This window comes from Canis lupus, chromosome 4, assembly GCF_048164855.1.
Source record: "Canis lupus baileyi chromosome 4, mCanLup2.hap1, whole genome shotgun sequence".
In the NCBI taxonomy this organism is placed as follows: domain Eukaryota; kingdom Metazoa; phylum Chordata; class Mammalia; order Carnivora; family Canidae; genus Canis; species Canis lupus.
The window spans coordinates 80,406,600-80,432,382 of record NC_132841.1 but is presented as its reverse complement, the minus strand read 5'-3'; the positions used below and the strand labels follow the sequence as shown (position 1 = coordinate 80,432,382).

General features: G+C 35.4%; 1 long non-coding RNA gene across 12 annotated transcripts in view; it reads left to right on the top strand.

Moving 5' to 3' along the window:
• Window positions 1-25,783, top strand: part of LOC140632717 (uncharacterized) — a 341,247-nt gene that overhangs the window by 107,149 nt on the left and 208,315 nt on the right. The window contains exon 6 of one of the 12 annotated variants that reach the window (XR_012030390.1): window positions 4,203-4,811. The exons of 10 other annotated variants lie outside the window; for them this stretch is intronic. This is a non-coding gene — a long non-coding RNA (uncharacterized lncRNA). Of the gene's footprint in view, window positions 1-4,202; window positions 4,812-25,783 lie in introns of those variants that run through there. One more of the 12 variants, XR_012030396.1, reaches the window with a different exon arrangement.

Below are 25,783 nucleotides of genomic sequence, written 5' to 3'. Positions count from 1 at the left end.
ACAGTTGGCTAAATTTCAGAGTGCACTATAGCACTGGATGCCAGCAAATGACCCCATTTGCATATTGTTTTTACAAAGTTTTGGGCAAATGCCTAAAAGTTGTCTCCTTTAGGATTAAGACAAAAACAACAACAACAAAAACACCAAAACAACTCTGGGAATCTCTTGCCCTACAGATTTATGGAAATGTAAATCAAGACCACACATCTTTACGTATTCTTGGGCCACAATATATAGTCTCAGAGGACTCTCCTTATCCCCTTGGAGTTTTAGACATTGATAATAGTAACCAAGGCACACATGTCACTTCTCTGGGTTACAATGGTGTGCTCTTTAAAAGGCATTCAATAGAATGTTCATCTCCCTAGTAGGTCCCAGGCAGCCAGTTTAATTGAGACACATAAAGATTTCCTCAAACAATTCTTATTTGCAGTCTGACAAAAGGATTCCTAAATGGATCTCTGTCTTGCTCCAAGACCTCAATTTCTCTTAATTCAAGACCTCTTGGCTGATTTACACCTCACACCAACTATAAAAATAACTTAGCCCTTCCCTCTATTTAAAAGGGGGATATGTCTTATTGCCAAGTATAATAGAGAGTGATTATATATGAGGTTCTTTAATAACATCTGTTTGTGGATTTTTCATTCTACTTCCATTCTACATGAGGCTGGAGGTGAAGTCAAATATGCTTTCCCTCCTGGGACCTGTTACCCACAGACCATCCATCTAGTATGGAACCCATGTGAACCTAAGCTTCAACCATCTCAATAGACCCAGTGAACTATCAAAAGGGGAGAGCTAAAAACCCTGATTCATAAGTAAAAATCACATTCAAAATAATAAAATTAGTACCATATCCCATTATTATAAAACGATACTACCTTTCCCTGGTAATAATATGTGTTAGAGAAAATCAGTGTCAGACAACAAAAACCTTGTTGGTCATGTTACTTATATGGTCTGCATGCTTTCATTTGGATCTAGAGGTCTAAACCCCTGAAAAGCCATTATCTCAACCAAATATGGCAAGTGCTAAGGCCCACATGGCATCAAGTTATTTATTTATTTATTTATTTTTAAAGATTTTATTTATTTATTCATGAGACACACACACACACACACACACAGAGGCAGAGACAACAGGCAGAGGGAGAAGCAGGCTCCATGCAGGGAGCCTGACGTGGGACTCGATCCTGGGACCCCGAGATCATGACTTGAGCCAAAGGCAGATGCTCAACCGCTGAGCCTCCCAGGCACCCCTAATAAACACTTTCATTAGTTAAGGTTCTCAGTTACCTACAACAACATTTACTCTGGCTAGTAAGGCAGGATGGAAACTTTTCAAACACCTAAAAACAATGTAAAAGATGTTGAGAATTTCAGAGACTCCAAGATATCTAGAGAGAAAGCAATAGTCATTATGTGGGAAACAGTCCAGATACTCATAGGGCTTTGTAACAAGAACAACAATTAAACAAAAAAAAAAGGACGTTCATATTCTAATACTTCCTTTTTTCTTAGACTGGGAGTAACTGTTAAACGTCAGAAATACATTTTTGGTGAAATGCTTTTTATAAAATTAAGCTTAAGGGATCCCTGGGTGGCGCAGCAGTTTGGCGCCTGCCTTTGGCCCAGGGCGTGATCCTGGAGACCCGGGATCGAATCACACGTCAGGCTCCCCGGTGCATGGAGCCTGCTTCTCCCTCTGCCTATGGCTCTGCCTCTCTCTCTCTCTCTGTGTGTGACTATCATAAATAAATAAATAAATTTAAAAAAAAATAAAATTAAGCTTAAAAAATACCTCAAACCCCCCACCCCTTATTTCCAGCATCAAGGAACTCCACCATCTTTATAATAAGTAAGACATTTAGGAATATTCTAACCTACATAGAATTAGTAAAAATATATAGGGTAGGGATGCCTGGGTGGCTCAGTGGTTGCGTGTCTGCCTTTGGCCCAGCGCATGATCCTGAGCTCCTGGGCTCAAGTCCCTAATCAGGCTCCTTGCAGGGAACCTGCTTCTCCCTCTGCCTATGTCTCTGCCTCTCTCTCTCTGTCCCTCATGAATAAATAAATAAAATATTAAAAAAAAGAAATATACAAGATAACATTTATGTAAAAATACTTTCCAACCAGGAAAATCTAGACGATATATATTATGAGATTTTTAAAATATTCCTAATTACAGATGCAGAAAGTAGCTTTATATACATTATAGTAACTAATAATTATAACTTTAACTATGAATTTATGGAATTCAGACTCTCAGTTTACATGTTTAGAGAGGTAAGTATATGTGGCTATATATTTTGGGTCTCAGTATAGGAAAAAAAATCAATTCCAAACCTGTAAGCCATTAGTTTGAAATAATTTTTCTCCCTTTATTTTAAGATTCTTAGCACATCTGCCTTTTGTACCAAGAATTGAGTTATGATCTTTTCACATTTTGCATCATAGTATAATTCAGTGCCTGGTTTTCAGAACCATAATTCCTAACCCTGTACTTTGCTTACAGATTCATTTGAGAAATCTCATTCTTTTCATATATCCTGCATTGAAACAGGCAGTTTGCTCATACCTACAAACAATGTATTAATACTAATAAATAAAACATCTAAAAAGGAAAACATTCCAAAGTAATATTTCTTGGGAGATGAATTAAGTTATTAGTAGGTTGTTAACAAGGACCAAATTTCTTCATCCTTACCCTATCTGGGAATAGAGCAGTGATAACATGCCTTCTGTGGTTCAAGAATAAAGCCATATATTTTTTTAAGAGAGTCAAATGAGTCTTAACCTATGTTTTTCTTCAAACTTGCAGGATAGTGGCTTGACTTGTAAAGAGATGGGATAGATTCTGTAAAAATAAAGCAAAGAAAACCTTCTTCAGGCATCTCAAGAAAAATTTGTATAGTCTGGATAAACTATCTGATAATTATCTTTGCACCTGGTGAGAAGCAAAAACAAATTTATGCTTCAAATGAAATAAGGCAGCAGGGTGTGTGTGTAAACTTTTGTAGTACAAAACCTCATGAGAATGACATGAGCAAGGAATGTAGTGGTATCACAAATAACCAGGTTGTCTTGTTTGAGATACTTGATCTATGTAAAATTACCAGTTTGTGTCTAATTATACCATACAACATTCAAATGTGACATACCAAAGTTCACTTGGGCATAATCATCCTGTGCTAAACATGGGCCAATGTGTAGTATGATAATGTAGCTTCATCATTATACTTAAGTTTGGCAAAACAGAGGGAGTGCCTATTATAGTTTAAAATGATTACCCTGTGAAAAAATTTTTAAAGATTTATTTATTTTAGAGAGAGAGAGAAAGAAGGAGCAGGGGGAGGGGGCAGAGGGAGAGGGAAAAAAACTTGGAGCAGACTCCCTGCTGAGTGCACAGCCCAACATGGGTTTTGATCCCAAGAACCTGAGATCATAACTTGAGCTGGAACCAAGAGTCTGATTTTTTTAAATTTCTTTTTTTAATTTTTTAAAAAAGCATGTATACGATTAACAGCCTTTTTGCTTTATTTTTTTTTAAAGATTTATTTATTTATACATGAGAGACAAAGGGAGGCAGAGACACAGGCAGAGGGAGAAGCAGGCTCCATGCAGGGAGTCTGATGCAGGACTAGATCTCAGGATTCCGGGATCATGCCCTGGGCCAAAGGCAGGTGCTCAACTGCTGAGCCACCCAGGTGTCCCCAAGAGTCTGATGCTTAACCATCTGAGCCACATAGGTGACACACCCCTTATAGCATGGAGCCCAGTGCATGGCTCAAACTCACCACCATAAGATGAAGACCTGAGCTGAAGGGTACCTGGGTGGCTCAGTTGGTTAAATGCCTGACTCTTGGTTTTGACTCAGGTCATGATCTCATGCATTCTGGGACTGAGCCCTGTGTCAAGCTCTAAAAGCGCTTGGAGGAGTACTAAACCTCAGATGAGACAGCAGCCCCAGTTGCTGCCTTAATTTTAATTTGGTGAGAACTTGAACTGAGGACCCTGCTAACTCATACCTGGACTTTTGATCCATTGAAACTATGACATAATATGTATGATTTTCTCAGCTACTAAATGTGTGATAATTTGTCATACAGCAGTAGAAGAAGAACACAGTAATGTCTTATAAAACAATAACTAGAGTTCTAAAAATAACTGATAATATCACAACTCAATTTCTTTCACAGAGTATGGATGAAAATTTTAATTTCTGCAGATCCAAGCTAAGTAACGTAACTGAATAAAGAGAGCAGACTATAGAAAACAGTAGAGAATTGTAAGGTATGTGCCGAATTGAAGGGCCAACCCTAATTAAGCAAGTGGCAATGATGATAAGTGTGACCAAATATTACATTTTTTATTTTATTTTAATTTTTTTTAATATTACATTTTTTAAAACAAACCAAAGAGATCTAGGTTTTTGTTTGTTTCTCTGTTTATAACATGAAGTCAGTTGGCAACAACATGCCCCACTCACAGGGGAAAAAATAATCTGATTGGACCAAATAAACAGAAGAGGCCAATATGACAGCTTTTTGTAACCTGTAGTATAAAGTTTAAGAATAAATATATTTTCTTAAATTCTCCTTTTTAAAATCCTCTTTGTGTATAAGTTTGTCCATATGTAAACCCTTCTACTTTATATCTCATTCACTTATTTTTCCCCTCTATATTCATTTATTTATAAAAGACATATTCATTGGGCATCTCCTATGGGACAGACACTATTTAATACATAATGTATAGAGAATAAAAAAAAATTTCCCATCCCACATGAGGTTTATTTCCAGCAACACTATACGTGGAAAAAAATAATTTAAATGTATAAAATGTAAATGTTAATAAGACCTGTAAAGGGGGAAAAAAGTGAAGAAATTATGGAGAGAATGCAAGATTAGAGATGGATGATGGGGTGGAGGAAGACTGTTTTGTGTGCCTGTACTTTATTACGGTTTCCTATATGCTAGACCTATGTAAATAAAGAGGATACATATAATGTTTACTGTCAAAGAGCTTATTATTTGAAGTTGACATACAGGTAATCAGACTATATTCTACTGCGAATTTGTGATGCATGACAGCATACAGCATAGGATATTAAGCAAACATGCAAGAATGCCAGAAGGAGACCGAATGGTCCTAAAATGTATGTAAGCTTTCAGATATTTGTTAGACATTTTAATTTAATAACCTGTAAGTGTCCTTTTACCCTTTTGAGCTCCTGTGATTTAAATTGAGGATCCCCTGCGGCCTCATAAGGAAAATCTTTTCAAATTCTATATGACAATTCAACCTATAAAACTTGAGATCTCTACAACATTCCATGAATCCTTTACAACATAATTGTCCCCATGAACTTTCATATAGAGTCAGCCTAGGAAGACTTTTGATACGTGTAAAACATGGAGACTGTTTGGTTCTGAATTTTGCAACTTTTCCAGGAACACAAGAGTCCTAAAAATCTCCATTTTCTGAGTCACTAGAAGACAGAGGTGACCTTAGATGCTTCAGACATGTTTTCATGAAAGTTGAAGCGGCACATGAAGTGAGGAGCCTTTAAGCAGCGATAGGGAATGAGGAGATAGGAAGGATCTAGTTGATCACATCTAGAAAGGAAATAGCTATATCCAGGATGGCAGTGGAACACGGTTTAGGTACTAATGAAATTCAGTAAAGAAGGCACAAAGTTTGCCTAAACATGTCAGTTTTCAGAAAGCTCTACTGAAAGTTTACAAAAATAAATTCAATGTGTTTCTCCTTGGAAATCAAGGGCTGTGTCTCTTGTGGCCCATGAAGTAGTCTGAGAAAGCAAAAGGGAAGCTCAGGAGCTGCACCAGCTGCCCTGCCCCAGGTTGGCTCCTTTGTGTCAAGAGTTGCTACTTAAAGTGGCTACACAACATTGGTGCTATAAAGAAACATTCTCTACTGTAGCAATAGAAGAAGGGGCCATGGTGTGGCAAAGCTTGAACACTTTCTATCCTGAGGAACCTCTTGAAATAGTTCAAGCAAATTCAATTATTTCAAATTTGAGTAACAAAAATAGAGTATACTTTTCTGTAAGGATAAAGTTCTATGGGCAAAGATTTGATGAGAAAAAAAATACAAATTGTGAATTTGTTCTTGTCCCTTATACACTGCTTTCCAACTTAGAAATATTTTCTTTCAAAGATGGACCTCGCCATAAGCTATAGGGGATATTTTCAACCACAGTGTTTAACAATAGATGAAATGTAAGTTGGTGACTGGTAATCACAAAATGCTCTTTTTAAGAGATAATTTATAGTAAATTGTGACCCTGTTAAAAGTTATCATGTGTTTGTCTCTCAATTTTACAGTGTTGTTTACACTTTCTAAAACACTTTTGGTATCTTCTACAAATATCTGAAGTTTTCTGACCCCAAAAGCAAAGAGGAAATTACTGGTCTGTTGAAAGAAAAAAAAAAAAAAATACAGAAGGCTGAATTAAATTGCTTTTCTAAAGGACAACACAAAGTAATTACATAGTAAGGGGTTAAGATCTGGAACAAATTTAGCAGGACATAGTAGCTAAATGTTGCCCTCTAAAACCTACAATGTTGGGGATTAAGATAAAAGTAAGCCATTCATTATCTATAATTGGTCATTTTTTAGAAAATGAATTAATGCTTTTTTTAAAGCTATTACTTGGGTGCAACTCTTAAATTTTGTTTCCCTGTTTAAAAAAAAAAAAAAAAATGAGTTCCAGAGATGGTAGAAATAGTAGAAATAGGCTATCTCTTTCTTCTCTTTATGTAATTTTCCATGATGAAATTTTGAATATTGTTTGAATTCCCTTGATTTGGAGTTGATTCTACACCTAATGAGACAGTACATTTGGATTGATTTCACCAATTAACTTGGTGAAATTACCAGTTGATCTTTGTCATTCAATTGACTAATTTGTCAGCCAGTGACTTATATTGTTGAAACTTTTTACTGTGAAGAGATCAAAACTGTCTTTTCCTTCATGTTATCTCATTCCTATTAGTAAAATACATTCAATTCATATGCCATCCTCTTATTTGGGGTATGTCCAATCTTTCCTCCCAGGGACAGTACCCTCCTAATGGTAGAGGTAAAGACTGTGGTCTAAAACCATGTCTTCGTTGAATTTGCTGCCCAGGGATGGGTCTGAACTGCATTCTTGCCATTTTGCAGTGAGGAGTCTCATCGTGTGACCATTATTACCAGATCTTTTGGATATCATGTTAACACTCGACTGCAGAAGCTTGTCTTTTTCCTTTCACATGAGGTTTCTATATTTTGTGACCTCCCTGGGTGACCTCATGTTATTGAGCGGCCACGAATAATTCTCTCTGCACAGTTCTGTCCTCTCAGTGGCATATGGTCTCCGGCACGCCAAAGGGAGGCTATGGGAGATCAAACTACCAGTTGGTAATTATTAATTAATTAGTCTCCACCTTAAACTGTTTTTTTTTTTTTTTTTTTGGGGGGGGGGTTGTTGTTGTTGTTAACTCCAACGCTGCTGGATGCATTTGGGACATGGATTCCCAGCTTATATATTCTCATGTTTTTTCCTCACCTAACCAAGTGTCTTTGAGTACTGTAATCATGTTATTTCTTTTATTTCCAAAGCCTCTCTCCACACTGCTGTGTATACCTTTCCTCTTTTGCTCTGCTTCTGGAAATGTCCTGTACATTAGAGTCTCCCTTTTTTGATTAGTGCCACACAGAGATCAACTAACCCAGACATAATACTGAAAAGACTGCAAAGAAAAAAGAATCACCTGATTATAGTAATTTTATAACACATCAGAGTTCACTATTTCAACAAGATTCCCCAAGTAAACTTCAAATTTTCACTGGAAATTACCTTACCTCAAGATTATTCGACTCTAATAATCCATATTCTTTCCTTATTGCAGTAAGGTTGCAGTGCCCAATTCCTGAATTTAATGGTAAGGGATTGAAATGGAGCAGAAACACACTAAATAGGAGAAAAATATGAATGTCATTATAATACATTGTGTAGTCAAGGAATAATAGTTATTAGCCATGTTTTCTCTTAAATTCAATGCACTTTTTTGGAGTCATTTATCTTAATGAACCCAGTTTAAATAATTATCAGATGATATCTGAGGAGGCTCAATAACTCAGGATTTAGAAAGGCAATACAAAATTTGTTAAGAATGACAATTATGATTAGGTAATAAATGATACACAATTTACTAATGATTAGCAAAACCCCAAATTAATAAATGTCAAATTAAAATTTTACACGTGTGGCTCTGCTAATAACATAAAATCCTTAAACATTAGAGAATTGCTAAAACTTCGGTAAGGGTGTATATAAATATTGGTTTAGTCGGGGTCCTCTCCTCTTGTTGTTCTGAGTTGCAATATTTATTCATGTTTTGAACCCCTTGTGTTCAAATCTTATCTATTGATTCCTATCTGCTATTTCTTTGTATTAACCCCTTCAATAACAATTGTAGAACATACTGTTCTGCCCTCATTTACGTAGAATGCATCTCTATACTATATTGAATTGCTAATTTTCTAAAATGAAAAATGTTCTTTTTTCCTTGTAGTTAATATGCAATTCTTTTCATTTAATGCAGAATAAGAGATCAGGTTACTTTAAATCAGCCCAAAACTTGAAAACTACTAACCACAGCTGCCTCTTACTAGGAAGTTAGGCATCCAACTTGCCCACATACAATAGTTCAAATAAACTACAGTGACTAAGTGGAATGGTCTGGATCTCTATCTTTTAATATCTCTCTAATCTGTTCTTTAAAAAGAATCCCATTGCAGACAGACTTTTGGCTCTAACATGCTTGCAGTAAAGCGGTATTTAATATTTCCTCTGGCTCCAGGAGCTGAGTTAGATTGTTCAGATTGCTTGCCTACTTTCTGACATTAAATGCCTAAGGTAATTTGGCAAATATCTAACATTTGGCATACTGTCATTTTTATACTTGTTTGTGTAAAGAAGTATATTTGAGCTTATATGGCAGTGACATTGTTAATAATTGAAGCTTTCAATTAGTCAAATATATATTGCATATTAGATGGAAACATATTTTAGGTTTATATATTTACTTTTCACATTAAACTCTTTTGATGTCATGTACAATGCATGGGATGGACTTCAAATATTTCTTTTGAATTTTTATTTAAACTCACAATAAGTGCATAGTTGGCCATTTTCATAAAAAAAACTGATGAGTTTGCATCTAATTTATCTGTTTTCCTGTTTGAAATCCTAAAAATTTATTTTTATTTCAATTTTTTCAGTGTTTTCCAAATGAAAGAAGATATAGCAAATGTAAAAGAAGCAGTAATAATTGAAATATATATGTACTAGTATGCATTCATATTTCAATTCCTAAAATTAAATTTTGATTGTGTCACATCTAAAACTGTGTGCCTGACAGTTTCTGGAACACTTATTTAAATTAGTAGCTGTCTGAAAAATACTCTGTTCTAAGTGTTTCCACAAATAAAAAGTGCCAAATCACCTTTTTGTTAGTCATTAATTACCATTAATACATTTATTTAAGGGGATGGAATCATCTAAAACAACTAGGAAGTATTCTAGGAAGTATTCTGAAGCTAGTGACAGATAGTGATAATTCACTGTTAATATCATGCCCTGAAAATTATTAATTCAATTTATATTTGACTAGAAAAACACTTTTAAATGTGATTCTTACTTTCAGGAGTGCATTTAAATTCATCCAAAATGTTGCAGCAGAGGAAATTCCTAAAGTGTTGAAAAAATATTGGAAGTGTACCTGACAGTATGAACTGCCTTGAAGACCAGTTTATGTACAAAGGCTGTTGCAGAGATTCGTCAAATACCTATCTATCCAACTAAGTTTCACAGAATTTCTTGTTATAGGATTACTTGAAATCCAATCTTTAAACAGGGTGGTAGAGGTAAAGATCCACATTCAGTGATTGAAAGAGATTATTTTCTAAATTTCTGTTCTCTGTTATGCAGCAATTTTTGGTTACCTTGCAATGACAGAAATTCTACAGCAAAATGATTCTTGCATGAAATGGAATGCTAAAGCATTTTGGGGAATAAAAGAATTCCTATAAATGTTTAAATAAAAATTTTATTGTTACAGAACATTTTGCCCATATTAACATCTGTTCCTGTTTGGGGAGAGTTTCTTCTTGGCAAGGTATGACCTTATCCATCCAATGGTTCTCAACCAGTCCCAGAATGCGTGGAGAGCCGCCCAAAGAGCTCATCACTCTGCACCTGTTCAGGCTGCACAGCCCAATTTTGAATTGCAGAGTGAAAGCAGAATAATACACACAAGGTGCTGTAATTCTGCAGAAAGGAATCACATCATATGTCCCTTGCTGACAGGAGCTCATGAATACCCCACATAACCTGATAGTAAAAAGAAAAAAAGTATTGGATTTATCATTGCAGTCTTTAAATCTTTAGGGCCATATAGCCATATAGTGCTGTTAGAATTTTCTAAAGTGAACCTGTAAGTATAATTAGTTATTAACCTAAGTTATATGCTTCAGATACCATATTTTCTACGTATGCAAATCAGTCTTTTTATGATAGACTACCACATCTGTCTTCTGTTAAGGAATGCTGGTTGCTTCTACTAACCCAGCAGATTCTTGTAAGGCATTTAGCTGTAGATTCCCAATCAATTTTGCTTCCATCTTTAATACTGAGGCTGCTGGAATCAAGGATAGAATTTGCGTCAGAATTCAGGAATTCAAAGAGACCTTATTTATTAGCATTTATGTCCTAGGAGACAACACATAAAAGGCTAATTGGGCTTAGTCTGAGAAAGCAAAGCTCTACTCTTATAAAGTGCAGATTTACACAATTCCATGGATTCTCGAAGGATACCTTGGACCTAAAAAAGGCTCTGTACCAAAACATTCTCCTTTCCGCACATCACTATTCTTAGTCGCATAGTATGAGGAAACCACTGTTTGATTTATTTTCTTGAAAATCTTTTATCTTGAAAAAGTATAAAGATTCAGGAGAAAATAGTTTTTCTTCTTTGGAAAGGAATTTGGCTCCTACAACCCCATTTAAACTGCCAATCTTTGGGAAATACACAATGGTTAACATGTAATACAACAAATTCAGATATTCACAAACAGGGCCAATAAAATACACATTTTAAAAATGGAATCACTCATTTGATTTTCCTAGCCTAATTTTAGAATTTATCTTTAATTCTATTCAAGCAGAAAAGTGAGGTAACCAGTAGGGACAGCCAGCAAGACTTACAGAAATCTGAATATTGCTGCTGCCAAAGCTTACTTTTAATAAAATTAGCTGAAGGCTAAGTTTTACAAAATTCCCATTAAATAACCTTGAGACTTGGAAATCCATCTTGATGTTGATTTTGAGCCTATGTGTCTCTCAGAAATTAAATGATTTGTTACTTAGGATAGCTAATATCCTGCCAATAAAAGCAGTACTGGTGTTGGTAATGGGGGTCTAGGTACCCCCCAAATATATATATATATATTTGTGCCTGTGCATTGTCCCTTCCTATCTATACTTCTATTTTGTGTTGTCATTATTTTTATTGAATAAATGAATTAGTGCTAGAAAACACTTATAATTTAACAAACATATAGAGTAATAAAAAATAATTGTGTAAAAATATGTTTAATTACAACAATATTTTTGTTACAAATAGAACATTTATAAATAGTTCTTATGTTATTGTTGGGCCAGGGAATTAGACTATAATTATAAAAGTATTTCTGGAGACCTCCATGCCTTTGATCTCTAGCATTCACTCAAATCCTGTTTATATCACACTGTGGAGCTGATGGCAATTTTGTGCAAGTATGAAACTAGCATTAATAATCACTCTTTGCTGAAAAAGAAAAAAAAAATTGAAGCAAAAATATCTGTATCTACCAATGTAGCATTCTGCATTTAAAAAACATTTTTAGATGAATTATCTTTTTTCATAATTAGACATGAAGCAGGCAGTATAGGAATTATATAATGATTTAAATAAAAATAATTGAGGACACCAAGGCTTGTAATTAATAATTATATGAACCACACAAGTATTTCTTTTTTTTTTAACATTTTATTTAAGTAATCTCTGTACCCAGTGTGGGGCTTGAACTTACAACTCCAAGATCAAGAGCCATATGCTTTACCATCTGAACCAGCCAAACACCCCCACGTCAGTGTTCCTTAATGCAAGAATTAAAAGAGTGAACTTACCATACTGTCACTTCTAGACTAAATCATGTTACTTCCCAGTGATGGAAAATAGCTATAACTATGGAGATGTATAAATGCTTAACAATAAAAAATATAGTTTATGTTGCATAAAGCCATAAACATATTCAGTATTCATATTTCATTTTTATGTGCACTAGTGGCATTATGTATTTACTCAGCATAATCTTCATTTACAGGTGAATAGGTGAGGACACTGTCTTTCCATATGCCTCCTTTATTTTCTGCAGCATTCACTTTATGGCCTGTTGGCTTTAAAAACATAAGACTGTTTTGGGTGCTGTCACTGACACTTCTCTTTTAGCTATTGATTGTAATTTTGAAGACTGTATGGTCTTCCTGTTACTGCACATCATGTTAATGCATATCATGATTCTTTGCTGTTAGACAGATTCATAAACTCTTAGGGTATTACCGACATCAAATGTTTCTCTAAAATATATTTTTATCTAATAATTTAGAAGCATTATTTTACTTATTGTATAGTTTGATTTATGTAATTATAAAATATATAAATTTATAACTTATGTGGATTATAATTTAACAAATATTAATTAATAGTAATTAATTTTAACATACAGTGAATTTAAATTTTGCTGAGGCATTTTGAAAGCATGCATTTGCAACAAAATCTGCTCACATTTACTGAGCCGATTAATGTGTATTTTGTACAATGGCCATTTTATAGCATTATTTTTCTTAAGTTAAGGTTTTAATTTTCTTGAATACATGTTGCAATGTATTTTATTCTTTTATTATGTAACTGACGTAAGCATCCCCAATGAATCACTCATGTGTTTACAAGTTTTCTATCTAATGAGTACATAAGGAGTCAGTTTATGTGGGAATTTGTTGGAAGAAGAATAAGACAAATTTTTGGTGCATTAGTTTAAAATGGGATTGGGTAGGAAACATGTTAAGTGTCTCAGATTGTAGACATGGATAAAACTGTGTCCCATCTCATAATTTTAAGGGGTATTCCATTTCCTTGATGAAATTTATAAGACAAGATTTCAAGCTGCACTGTTTTGTGGGTAAAAGAAACATATTCCACACTTGTGGAGTATCAAATGGGCTGGCAGAGGAAAAAGGAAAATCATTAAGAATATCCAGGAAAGGTGATAACAATCAACAAGCTTATAGATGCACAATGGCAAAAGATGGGGTGGGGGTGTTACGTAGCATTAGAGGAAAGATACCAAGTCAGAAAACCAGGTAGCTGAATAGACTTTTTTTTTGTCTGTTTTCGATTTTATTTATTCATGAGAGACACAGAGAGAGAGAGGCAGAGACAGAGACAGAGGGAGAAGCAGGGCCCTCACAGGGACCTTGATGTGGGACTGGATCCCCAGACTGGGATTCCGCCCTGAGCCAAAGGCAGACGCTCAACCGCTGAGCCACCCAGGCATCCCCTGAATAGACTTTTTATAACATAAGGACTAAATCAGGCACATTCTGATGCAGAATTTCACAAGGTGGTTAGAATTCTGCTTCCTTTTCAATTCTTTGTTTCTGAGTTTTTTGGGTTTAGTTTGAGGCTGTACACCTTACGGCAGCAAAAATGCGTGAATTTTAGTCCTTAAAACACTGTATCATTCTGTCCCTAGAACAATTCCTACCTTATCAGAAAATGATTGAAACTTACTATGTTCTACCCCATAAAAATGCCATGTTGTCAGGTAAGCAGACAGTTCTCCTTAGCTTAATCTAGGTAAAGGTCTTCACACCTTGGACTAGCAGTGGAGTAGCTTTTCTGGAAGATGTTTAGTTCCCAGAGTGAATTTGTTGGGGGAGTGAGGGTGGGTACCAAGAAGACAAAGAGGTTCACTGTTGCTAAGAGGGCAACCATCAGTTATCTACTGTATTGTCTCATAAAGGTTACTGTAAAAATTAAATGAGATAATGCACGCAGAGTCATTTACATACACAATATGTGGTCACTATTAAACAATTACTTTTCAGTGACTATGATGTGATAGTCTCAGGATGTGAATTTACAACATAGAAATGCATTTTGTAGCTAAACCTAGTTCTAGGTAACTAGGGACTTGAGTATTGGTATCTAATTCTGGCCTCCTTCCTAACTTAATATAGGAAACGTGGATTTTATATGACAATAAGAACAATAATACATATCTGTGCTGGAAGTATATGTTGGAAAATGTTAATGCACTCATCCACAATTTAGAAAAACATCTGCCAAGGACAATTATCTGAAAGAAGAGCTAACATGATCTGCAATTATTCCCAAATGCCTTCTAGGAAGTGCACAGAAGATACGAGATACTACACTAACCCTTTTCTTTTTTTTTTTTTTTTTAATTTTTTTTTTCATTTATTTATGATAGTCACACAGAGAGAGAGAGAGGCAGAGACACAGGCAGAGGGAGAAGCAGGCTCCATGCACCGGGAGCCTGATGTGGGATTCGATCCTGGGTCTCCAGGATCGCGCCCTGGGCCAAAGGCAGGCGCTAAACCGCTGCGCCACCCAGGGATCCCTACACTAACCCTTTTCTAAAGGGAGTGAGGAGTATAAGCCAACGGGCAGCTCTTCAGTTTGGGGTACACATGGGTGGTGTACTAATGTCAATGCCATACCGAGCAAGGATATTGTGTCTCATCTTTACCACAGGAAGGGGATCAATGAAAAAAATATAGTACCAGATAACTGTTAACCACTATGCAACACTTTAAATAGTTCTTCATCATAAAGAGGATTGTTCTGCTTCAAACATCCCTGGAGAGGGTACTCTACTCATTCCTCTTAGCTAGTTCTCTGAATTGGCAAAATTAAACTGCTCTGTATTTTAACATTTTCTGTATCCCTGGCCTAGTACTCAATGAATTGTACAACAATCAGATCACTAACAAACTTTATCTAAATTTTTTATAAATTTATATTTTATTGGTGTTCAGTTTGCCAACATATAGAATAAATACCCAGTGCTCATCCCGTCAAGTGCCCACCTCAGTGCCCGTCACCCAGTCACCCCCACCCCCGCCCACTTCCCCTTCCACCACCCCTAGTTCGTTTCCCAGAGTTAGGAGTCTTTCATGTTCTGTCTCCCTTTCTGATATTTCCTACTTATTTTTTCTCCTTTCTCCTTTATTCCTTTCACTATTTTTTATATTCCCCAAATGAATGAGACCATATAATGTTTGTCCCTCTCCAAATTTTTAAATGCTGATCAAGGAGGGCATTTCCTTTGAAAGGATAAATAAGTAAATCAATCAGATGCCTTAAAAATACTGTTTCAAAATTTAAAAAAAAACTCCAAGGAAATAGATCAAAAGTTGAATTAATGCAAAAAATTAGGATGTTTAGGAAAGTTTGATGATTTTTATTATAAAAATTTTGAAAGAACTTATCATAAAAGAAAAATATATAATCAGAGAATAGCATAAGGATAAAAAAAATATGACCAGAGCATTAAATACACTCTGGAGATGGTGAATAATCAGTGCAGTAGTGAAACAAAGTAGTGAAGTTGCAAATATTGTTATTTTTTTTTCTAAAAGGAGAGGTATTTTAAAATGAACAGAAATAAGAGGAAGAATGATATAGTGAAGCTAAAATTTGTATAATAGTACTTTAGAAGGAAGTAGATTACAAGAATCAAAGTAACTTTTTAAAAAGGACATGAAAAAAAATTTAAAAATAAAAAAGCATTTATGATGTGGAAACAAACTAAACTTGTAATTCCAAATTTAAATAAAATATCACAAAAGGCAGAGTAATATGAATGAAATGTACTCCAAAATTTTGAAAATCTGGTTAGTAATATTTAAATTTCAAAGACAAAAAAAATTCATTTGCATATGGAAGAGGAAATGGTTTATAAAAAGGAAGAGGGCCACCTGATGTATTGGTTAAATCTCAGACTGGACTCTTGATTTTGGCTCAGATCGTGATCTCAGAGTTGTAAGATTGAGCCCCTTGGCTGGGGGGGCATGAGGGAGGTGAGGAGGTCTGGGGTGGGGAGTGGTAGGAGGGTGTCTTCACTCATTGGAGAGTCTGCTTCTCTCAGGACAATTATCTGAAAGCATATGCATTCCCCTGAGCATATGCATTCCCTCATTCTGTTTCTAACATAAATCATAAAAGAAAATAAAAAACAAAAAGGAAGAAAAGTAAATGTACGTGAGCAAACACAGAGGATCAGATTGTCAAATCAGATTCATACAGATCAGTTCTTATCCAGGATTATACTTTACTAATAACATGAAAGGCAGATAAAGAGGCTCAGGTACAGCTGGGAGATTTGGAGGCATTTTGCATATATCCTCTTCTTGCGTTGGGCATACTTTCTCTGTCCCAGAGAGAAAGAAGCTTGAGACTTGTCTGTCCTCTCGTACAAGGACCATTTAGGTTATGAAACATCTCCATTCTTTACCAAGATTGCATAAGATTTTATATGATATTTTCAAGGAGTCATGTATACTGAGAAGGAATCCTAAGCCAAAGATACTTGGCTAAGAATTTTAATAAATAAGGACTCTACTTCCTTCTGGACAATATTGATAGACTCCTGAGTAGGGCTTTCAGTTAACATATTTGCAAGATTAGACCAGGTCACCCTTCATTCCCCAGAACATTCCTCTGGTATTTGGGACAAGAATGAATCACAGTCTAGCTGCTTTAAATCTTTCCTCCCGTTTATATTCCTCTCAGTTTAATATTCCCTTGTGCTATATATTTTTCAGGTTTTTTTTTAAATATTTGTCTTAACAAAATTTTCTCCAATATCTTTTTATAGAATGCTAAGCCAATTAACAAAAGACCACCAAGATTTGAATCTTTCAGTGAGAAATAACAACTTTCCTTACAATTTTGATCATATACTTTCTCCCTTCTCCCTAATTCAGACTTTCCAGCTCAGCAGATTGTACAGTTTTCTACAAAGCTAATAATAACAGTATGTTCACTAGAAATTGCTGTTGGCCCCTACTCCCAGGCATATAACATTGGTTTTTGACAAATAAAGAACCATGGAACTGTCTCTGCTGCTTGGTAGTGGAGGGATTCACAATTAGCCTTAAAGAGGTTAGATGAGGTAAATGTATGACCCAACCTAATGTATCTCTAGAATAAACACTGTCAAAAATAAAGTTATTGATACGATGTTTCACGGCATCAACCTACTTGAATGCTTATTTAATATCAGGCCTGGGAACACTAGAATAGGAAAACGAAAGAAAATAAAATTGTATTTAGAAGGCAAAATTATAGAGTTAAGCACTTGCATCCTCCACCAACCAGATTTTAAAAATCTCACTACCTTTCACAATCCAATTTCAAGGCACATTAATTTAACTAGCCAAACTTTTTACAGACTTATAAATATCTATGTATAAATACTATATATCTATATTTATATCTTATATCTATATATATCTATATCTATATCTATATCTATATCTATATCTATATCTATATCTATATCTATACACAGTGTTACCTTAGTTTTGAATGCACAGCACAGCTATTCACTAAGTCTGCACATTATGTTGTGCTCACGAGTGTAGTTACTATCCATCACCATGCAACTCTAGTGCAATACTGTTGACTATATTCCCAATGCTGTACCTTTCATCTGTGTAACTTACTCATTCCATAACTGTAAAACTGTTTTTCCCACTCCCTTTCACCCATTTTGCCTATCCCCTACCCCTACCCTCTGCCTACCATCAGGTTTTTCTTTGTATTTATGGGTTTGTTTCTCCTTTTTTAAAGTAGCAAATATCTTCATTTTTATTCTATTTTCCATAAGGTCACTGTTCTAAGAGCCAATAAGGTTTATGGTATATGCATATAATACTGTCTTTTGTTGTGTATTTATATAAATTGATAGATGTGAATTATTCATCTTGATGTATAGTGATCAAAAGAAATTCATCTGGGACACCTGGGTGGCTCAGTTAGTTGAGCTCCTGTCTCTTGGATTTGGCTCAGGTCATGATCTCAGGGTTTAGAGATTGAGCCCCACATTAGGCTTGTGCTCAAAGGGGAATCTGCTTGAAGATTCTCTTCTTCTGCCCCTCTTCACCTAATAAGTAAATAAATCTTTAAAAAAAATATTCATCCAGATATGCCAAATTGATAGAATTTGCTATTGAAGACCTTAAATCGTAGTCTTCAAGGCTGGTTCTCTTGCCACATAAGGCATGGACAGAATAGATGTCATTCTGGTTAATACATGACACTAGAAGAGAAGTCTAATGTAGTCCATTTGACATCTGTGCCCTGACTCTCATTGTTGGAGAGTTTTATTTACAGTTATTTTTTTTCTCCTTTCTAGGGAGGGAGGGAAGGAGGGAGGGAGACAGAGAGAGAGAGAGAGAGAGAGAGAGAGAGAAGAAGAATGAATCTCAAGCAGACTCCATGCCCAGCAGAGCCTGCAAGGATTGATCTCATGACTCTGAAATCATGACCTGATCCAAAAACCAAGAGTTGAATGCTCAACTGACTGAGCCACCCAGGCTCCCCAGCTTACAGTGTTTTCAAGTGATACCTTTCCTGTGTACATGGGGCACACACAGTTTTTTGGCACAATGACCTCATAGTTTGATTTGTGTCATCTCTTAGTCCACCAGATGCAAAGCCTAATTACTGACACAACTAGCACTAGGTAAGCTACCTTTTGGGATCTGACCAAAGCATTGGATTTAGCCTGCAACTATGTTTTATTTTTGTTTTTTACTTTTTGTGAGTTCTTTTGGTGGTAATTTACATTATCCACTTTACTTCTTCAGATTCCCATAAAGATTTCCATTTATCCTTGGCCTATTTGCCTAATTATTCATAAGTGCTATTGGTTACATCCTAAAATTCTGTGTTTATTATAATAATGCATTGAGATGGGACCCTAGTGTTCTTTCTGCTCCTATATATATTTTTTTCCACTTCGGCCACTAAAAAAAAGTGAGGTTGCCTTCCTCCACCAAGATTGTTCATCTTCAAGGTGTATTTTTGCTGATTCCTAAACATTAAAGTGTCCCTTAATACAGAGAGTCTCATCAATGAGTCAAGAGGTGAGCATTTCCTTGGCTGGGATAATCTGTGACTCTGACCAGTGATGGGACCAGAAGGTCTTTGGAAGCTTCTCCCCTCTACTGTTTGGGCAGTGAATCAGCCTCCCCGTGAAGGTAGTAAACTCCCCTTCAATTCCGGTCACTCTAGTATGTTCTTTTTTTTTTTTAATTTTTATTTATTTACGATAGTCACGGGGGGGGAGGGGGCAGAGACACAGGCAGAGGGAGAAGCAGGCTCCATGCACTGGGAGCCCGACGTGGGATTCGATTCCGGGTCTCCAGGATCGCGCCCTGGGCCAAAGGCAGGCGCTAAACCGCTGCGCCACCCAGGGATCCCTCTAGTATGTTCTTTAATGTAATCCACTTTATGAGTGGGCTTTGCTCCATTGCTCCCTCTCTTGTTTATTACTAGAAAGCCGTTCCCCCAAACTATTAAATGTAGCTTATTATTCTACTTTGATTTCACTCTCAGTAGGAGGCAAGATATTAGCTTTTTATTCAGGTTTTTTTTTTTTTTTTCAGATTCTATGGCTTTAATTGAAGCAATAAATTTAGCACCTTATTTGAGAATTATCTGTTATAAATCATGATCCTCATAATTGGATTTGAGTCCTTTCAGACATATAAAGAGTGAATTTGCTAAGGTGTTTGAGGAGCTTGGAGTGGGACTGGAGCTGCTCCCTTCACCAATCAAACTTTGATAATAAGCTGTCAAACTTTTAATAGAAAAATTCCATATATTTCCCTTTTTTCACTCCATTTTTCAAGGCTAAATAAACAAAACCACCCAGCTGATCAGACTGTCATTTCCTCATAGTCCTTTTCAAGTCCTCTCTTCAGGCTCCCTTTCTTTTGTAATGTGTGGATGCTTTCTGTAATTATGCAGTCCTTGTACACAGTGACTGAGCCAGTTAACACCTACTGAATATTTCCCTGGCTTCTCAAGTGCAAGTTTATACCAGGCACCCAAGATTGAGAAGCCTACCCTATCACTGCATCTATCAATATCCTTGTCAATGGCATTGGTTAAGTTTGTCTCTAACATTTCACCCACTTAGGAAGGATTCCGTTTATGTGTTGGGAAAGGTAGGGCAGTTACCCTTCTCAGGGTAGAGGTGCCCAATAACGTTGATCTACTGCTACAGATTAGATGGCATATGCCTGGAAACTCCTATCTCGAAAAGTTTACAATCTGTTGAATATCTGTATCAATTTAAATAATCCATTTCATTCAGTAGGGCCAAAAATTAGTGATGTGCCTTCTAAATATTCTAAGAATGTATGCCTGTATGACTCACCAGGTTTCTCCTGAAACTGTTTCATAAAACAATCCAGCTATTTAAAAGAATACTCTTCTTGGCCTCCAGATATCTGTATATTCTTACAGATAATGTAAGACCTTAATTGAGTTACTTTGTAAGTGAATATCACATCTCACCACAGCCATAAAGCTTTTTAAGCCAAAGGCTTAAGAAGTCTTTCCAGGGATAGGAAAAACTAGTCTTACATATAAATTTTTTCCTCTCCATTTCATTTCTTCTTCTTTTTAATTTTTAGACTGGACCAGGGCTGTTAGCAACAACCAAGGAAGAGAAATTTTGCTACCTTTCTTTCAGTCTTATACTGCTTAACAATCATTTAGTTAGTTCCACTGGCTCTCTTTTCTCCAGATTCCATTAATAAGATTCCCCACATGAATTTTCCCCATCATTTCCCTCATACAGAGTATGGGTAGGTAGTAATTCTGTCATGAAAGTCTCATTACATTTTTCTCATCCTTACCCTTTCCTTCTAAAAAGTACCCTAGCCATTATGATTTATGAGTCTGTAAAGTGTCTTGTTGAGAATGCCAGTGAAAGCTAACACAAAAATTGAATTGTCAGATCTGACTCACACAAATCAGAGACATTACCCAACACTAAGCTTTACTAATAATATGAAATAATCATGCAAGAAGCAAAGACAAAGGTGGGAGAAATCTGCACATTCTGCATAGTTCCTTGGTACTTGTCCCACATTGCACACATTCCCTCTGGACCCAGTGAGATAGATGAGGTCACTAAGTGTAATCACCTGACAGGGAGAGCTTAGGTTATGAAGCATCTATGTTTTATACCCAGATGATTATAAGGCTTCTGTGACATTTTCTGGGGAGTCATGCTTCATAAATATATAGATTCTAGGTTTGTTTACTGTAAGCAATCCTAAAAGCATGGTAATTCAGCTAAGACTCATCTATAGACATTACTCTCCTAGCAAATATCAGAAGTTTATTTATTAGCAGATCAAAATATATTTACAAGGTGATAAAACCAAGCCACCAACCAACTTTCTTTTCCCAGGACAACTTTCCCCAACAACCTTTTCTTATAATTTGGGGAAACATAGATTCCAGACAAACTGCTTAAATTCTCTATGATCCAGAATGTGTTTGCCCTGTTCTATAACTCTAAACTGAAAGTTAACAGGTAACAAACAATATCAGGAACTTGGTGGAAAATGAGTTTGATGTAAAATTCCTAAGTCCAACAATATGTGTTAAACATGCAAAATATATATATGTAAGTATAGCTATTTAAAAAAATGCTGTCCATAAAATTATTATTTTTATAAGAATATTCACCCAGGTTTTTTAAAACCAATATACATAAACTAATATCTCCATTTTCTACTTAAACTCCTACATAATTTTTTTAAACATTAGATTCCATTTGAGTTTATTGTGGTGTATGTTGGTGATATGAATCCAATTTACTCTTTTTCCAAAAAATAAAAATAAATAAAATACATAAACTTTTTCCAAATGACTTCCTGCTTCCCCAGTATCTTTTATGAAGCCATCTTAACTCCACTGGTTTCAGATATTCTTTTTAATATATAAGTCTCCATAATAGGTTGATTTTATTTCTGGATTTCTTTTCTTTTTTTTTTTTTTTTATTTCTGGATTTCTATTCTAGTTCATTGGCTTTCGTATTCATCATGAATCAATACCAAAACATTCCTTTTACTGTGAGGTGTATTAGTCTACTTGGGCTGCTGTAACATAATATCACAATGTGGATGGCTTAAGTGACATAAATAAATTTCTCACAATTTTGAGGCTGGGAAATCTAAGATCAAGGTGCTGGCTGATTCATTTCCTGCTAAGAGCTATCTTAATGACTTAAAGATAGCTACCTTCTTGCTCATAACCCTTTCTCTGTGCATGTAGGAGAGACAGAGAGACAGACCTGCAGACAGATAGGGAACATGCTGGAGAAAGGGAGCTTTCTGGTGACTCTTTTTTTAAGACACAAATTCCATCAGTTAAAGGCCTTATGATCTCATTTAAACTTACTACTTCCACAAAGTCTGTATCTCTAATAAAGCCACATTGGAAGTTAGAGCTCCAAAATACGGTTTTGTGTGAACACAAACAATTTAGTCCATAACATGGAGTTTTATCAGATACATATATTTTATTTTCTAGTAGAATTTCTCCCAACCCCTCACTATAGCACATCAGTTTTATGGTTGTTCTTGCTATTTGTTCTTATTTATTTTCCTATATGAATACTAACTCAATTTCTCTCATTCATATACACAAACACAAGACTACTTAATATGAATGTAATATAAATTATCTTAACATAATAAGGTATTTCCTATATGTGTATATATTTATATTTATGTTATATGTATATATATGTGTTTGTATTCCTATAAAAAAAAAACAACGTGTTTTTCAGGAAACTTGAACATTTACAGAAGCTGTACTCATTATATTAAATCATTTGTTTAAAAAAGTCACAATATACCATAAAGTAAATCTAATAGAATGTAGTACATGATCAAAATAAAAAAAAAAAAGAAAAAAGAAAATAAGAAAAGAAAAGAAAAGAAAGGAAAAGAAAAAAAGGAAAAAAAGGAGACATTTATTTGGAAGACTAATGGATTTTCCACTTAAACACTTTAGGTCAAAGGCAAGATAAAAATAGACAGAAAGTGCTTTTTAAAAATGTTAATGAATATTATAAATACCAGAATTTAAGAGACACAGTAAAGTTAAAGAGTAAAAGAGGATTTTTGGCTACTTCCATTTTGACCTCATTCTGTATTCTCTAATTGATTAAGTACTTCTTTCCAGCTTATCTGTTAGCTCAAGCAGAAGACACTGCTGGCAAAGCATCCCCTGGTGGGAACTGAAACTACTCCCTCAACTAATAAAGACTGCCCTGATTCAGCAAAGCCCCATGGGATTGACCCCAAGAAAATGATGGACCTGACCTTTACTGCCCATAGCAATGTACCCACTGACCTTTGTCCTACATTTTCCTTATATAAACCTAGAAGTATTTTCAACACTTTGGAGACAGTCTTTGAGACACTAGTCTGCTGTCTTCCTGGTACTGGCTTCGTTGAAATAAATTCCTTTCTTGTTTCACCATTTATTTCTCTGCCTTTGGATTTTTGACAGTGGCAAGTGGTGGAATCTGGTCTGTTTAGGATCCCCAGCCAGATGCTCTTGCATCCCTGCATCCTGGCGACAAGAGTAGTGTTAAATATTTATATAAACAAACAATAGGCCCAAAATGGTGTCACCTAAGTCAGTAAACCAAGATTTAAACCTAACCTAATGGCAGTTTCAACCCTTCAAAAATGGATCCTTTAACCGAATATTAGAATTCCTTGGTCAACACTATGAAACTTATTGATAGCCCTTTTTTATTCCACTTAAGAGGATGATCTTAAATAAAACAATGTATTCTTTGCTAATAATTTCCTTTTTTCCACTCACTATTTTTAAAAACTGTTCTTTTTCTGTAGTACTTTGGAGTTCCCCTCTATGTGCTAGACAGGATGCTACCCAGTTCATACATCAATTAATAAAGCTACTTAGATCTTTAAAATTTACTTGGTTGAAAATTTGTTACTTATAAACAAAATGAAAGAAAAAGTAAAGAAAGAAACAACTTCAAAAATATATAAAAGTTCAACAAAGCCAAAGAAAGTAGAAATAGGGAATAATATAAAAATAAAAAATTAAGATCTAAAACATCCATAAAATGGAGCTGTCAAATGAAGAAAAATAACAAATATGCCCCCCAAAATAAAATTCACAAACCATTCACTAACCTAAAAAAGGAAATATTAGAATTATGAATAAAAGCAATTATACCACAATGCTATAAAGCTAGATATTAACCACAAGAAAAAAAATCTGGAAAGAGCACAAGTACATGGAGGTCAAATAGCATGCTACTAAACAATGAATGGGTCAACCAAGAAATCAAAAAGAAAAGCAAAAAAACACATGGAAACAAGGGAAAATGAAAATACAATGGTTCAAAATCTTTGAGATGTAGCAAAAGTTGTTTTAAGAGGAAAGTTTATAGCAATATGGATCTATCTCAAGAAGGAAGAAAAATCTCAAGCAACCTAACCCTGCACCTAAAGATGCTAGGAAAACATAGACAAAATTTAAAGCCAGTAGAAGGAAGGAAATAAATCTTTGAGTAGAGAGAAATAAAATAGAAACTAAAAACAGAAATAGAATAAAGAAATAGAAATAGAAGAAATAGAAATAGATTATGGATCTGTACTAAAATAGAACAGATCAATGAAACCAGGAGCTGATTCTTTGAAAAGAATTGATGAACTTTTACACAGACTCATAAAAAAGAGAGAATGAGATTCACCTAAACAAAATCAGAAATGAAATAGTGAGGCTCCTGAGTGGCTCAGTTGTTTAAGGGTCTGACTTCAACTCAGGTCATGATCTGAGACAGAAATCCCAGGGTCCAGGGATCAAGCCTCATGGTGGGCTCCATGCTCATGGGGGAGTTGGCCTATACCTCTGCCCCTCCTCCTGCTCATGCTGGAGAGCCCTCTCTCTTTTGCTCTTTTCTTGCAAATAAGTTAGTAATTTTAAAAAGAAATGAAATGAAATAGAAACATAACCAACATCACAGATAAAAAGGATTATAAGAGAATTTTTTGAAAAGCCATACACCAACAAATTGGACAATGTAGAAGAAATGGATACATTTTAAGAACTATATAATAGCCTTTCAAAACCGAGTTAGGAAGAATAGAAAATTTGAACAGAATAATTGCCACCAATGAAGTTGAATCAATAATCAAAAACAAAACAGGGGATCCCTGGGTGGCGCAGCAGTTTGGCGCCTGCCTTTGGCCCAGGGCGCGATCCTGGAGACCCGGGATCGAATCCCACGTCGGGCTCCCGATGCATGGTGCCTGCTTCTCCCTCTGCCTGTGTCTCTGCCTGTGTCTCTGCCTCTCTCTCTCTGTGTATGACTATCATAAAAAAAAAAAAAATCAAAAACAAAACAAAACAAAACAAAACAAAACAAAACACCTCCCGACAAACAAAACTCTAGGAGTAGGCGGCTTCACAGGTGAGTTCTACCAAACATGTAAGGAATTGATACCTCTTCTTCTCAAACTACTACAAAAAAATAGGAAAGAAGACGCCCAAATTCATTCTATTC